Here is a 2500-nt window from a genome sequence, read left to right as displayed (position 1 = left end):
TCATAGATCTTCGACATTAAATCCCACAACAAATCAATTCCTTCATCCCCTAGAAACCCAAACTTCTGCAGGTATGTTGTCCGGTCTTGTCACTTTGACATTTTTCATCATCCTCAATGCCTCTTTGACTTCCAGCCTACTTATATCACAAGTCACTCCGAAGTTTGAAGCTCTTGCCTCAAAAACAGCTTTAGGATTTTCCTCATTCAGCAAGGATTCAAAGTAGCTTTTCCATCTGTCCCTGATCTTTTCCTCTTCATTTAGCACCATCTTTGATCTGTCTAATCTGGGTGTAGTCTTTGGTTGTTTTTCCCGGGCCTTTGCAATCAATGCCTTTCTTTCTCCACCCTTTTCTTTTTTGTACATTTCATCCAGTGCTATAGCTTTGGCTCTTGCCACTGCATTTTTTGCTCTCTTATTAGCGTGTTTATTGTTATGTTTGTCTTGCTCTAATCTTGACATTTCCCAATTTTTCTTCGCCTCTCTCTTCTCTCTAACATTCATCTGCACTTCCTCATTCCACCACCAACTTTCTGTTTTCAGGGGGGCTTTCCCAGATGCTTTACCCTGCACCTTTTCCCCAACTGCTCTCATCACTCCAATATTAATTTCCCACCATTCCTTGTAGATAGGTCAGCGGTCTCACCCTTTCAAGCTTTTTTCCTTTAAATTCTATTTTCATCTCCTTCTCTTTCAATCTCCATCATCAAATACCCAAAATCACATGCTCACACTTCCTCGTATGTCAAACAAACAAGTTTTAAATATTGACACTATTAGATTCTTACCAGAATGATAACTGGACATACCACTCTTCAATAATTGTGGCAGTCTCCCAATACCATTAGTTGATTCTGAGGAAGGCGCACCCCTTTACAGTCCCGCAAAATAGCGGTTTGTTGTGTACTTTCCATTAGAAAACTTACCGGACAGCCTCTCTCAACTTGGCCTTGCTATCCCTATACATCTTTTAAAACAAAGCTTTTCACCTTTAGTACATACAAGCTATTAGGGGTGTGTTCCTATTAGGTTTATTCTATAAATGAAATTATCAAAACATTAAATGAATCCCATAAACATTTGAATAACATGTTAATACTTTAATTTTCTAAGAAGGCATTGCATCTTAACAAAATAATTTGGCGCGTAATACAAACCATAATATGGATTGCTATAACACAAACATATATTTATAAACACACACACACACACACACACACACACACACACACACACACACACACACACACACACACACACACACACACACAAACGGATATTTCTCTCTCTCTCTCTCTCTCTCTCTCTCTCTCTCTCTCTCTCTCTCTCTCTCTCTCTCTCTCTCTCTCTCTCTATATATATATATATATATATATATATATATATATGTATATATCTATCTATACATAAACATATATATATATATATATATATATATATATATATATATATATATATATATATATGTTTATGCATATATATATATATATATATATATATATATATATATATATATATATATATATATATATATATATATATACATGTTCAGTAGTCTGCATTTGAATATATATGCCATGATCTCTAACTGTACGAATATTTATCTCTCACACAGGAGAAAACCAGATCTGAAGGTAAATGAAGAACAAGAGCTTAATCAGGAACCAGAGTAATGTGAAATCAGCCCATGTCAGATTTTATCAATAATTGGATTTACTCTTCACTCCAAGATTAATTTTTTGTTGTTTGAATGTGATATACAGATAATGACGATTTATTTCTACAAATGTTAAAAAATTTTGCCTTATGATATAATATCTAACTTTTAATAAATTTCTGACGTTTATGGTTTTTCTTTATCACTGAAAACTATATTAATTATCTGGATCCTAGTAATGCATACGGTAGTGTGTTTTTGACACTGAATCAGTATCAATTTGCATACAATTTTAAGATATAGAATATGATTTTTAAGGTGAATTATCATCCACTCAGTCTACTTTTTAAAACTTCATTACATTAAAATTAAATCTTAGTTTAAAATAATGAAAAAAAAATCGGTGTGTGTGTGTGATAGAGAGAGACTCGTTCCTTATGGCTATTAAGCCGTTGATTTTGCCGCTTTATTGTCTAATTTTCATATATTTGGTTCTATTCGTTATTCATGAGAAAGAACAGGAGAGGAGAGAAAGTGACGATAATAGAGAGAGAGAGAGAGAGAGAGAGAGAGAGAGAGAGAGAGAGAGAGAGAGAGAGAGAGAGAGAGAGAGAGAGAGAGAGAGAGAGAGAGAGAGAAGTTTTAGACGGGAAAGGGGATCGCATAGATACCTTCTCGAAAATAGGAACCTCGCTTTGATGACTCTAGGAGACCGTCTGGTCTTCTTTTCGGCGTTTTACGTCCATCTTGAGGGAAAGTCCGACGTTCCCTGGTCTTGCTGAGAACAGGATGCAGATAATACCCGTCCGACTGGAGAACGATTATATTTTCGTCCAATATTAT

At 34.9% G+C, this 2500-nt stretch overlaps 1 long non-coding RNA gene across 1 annotated transcript in view; it reads left to right on the top strand.

Moving 5' to 3' along the window:
* The window catches only part of LOC138865317 (uncharacterized), a 4541-nt gene extending 2695 nt beyond the window's left edge, over positions 1-1846 (top strand). Inside the window, exon 2 of the long non-coding RNA XR_011399367.1 lies at positions 1616-1846. This is a non-coding gene — a long non-coding RNA (uncharacterized lncRNA). The remainder of the gene's footprint in view (positions 1-1615) is intronic.
* The last annotated feature ends 654 nt before the right edge of the window (positions 1847-2500 follow it).

The sequence above is a fragment of the Penaeus vannamei genome, chromosome 20 (genome assembly GCF_042767895.1).
Source record: "Penaeus vannamei isolate JL-2024 chromosome 20, ASM4276789v1, whole genome shotgun sequence".
Taxonomy (NCBI): domain Eukaryota; kingdom Metazoa; phylum Arthropoda; class Malacostraca; order Decapoda; family Penaeidae; genus Penaeus; species Penaeus vannamei.
Note: the sequence above shows the minus strand (reverse complement) of the source record. Positions and strands in the feature narration are given on the sequence as shown.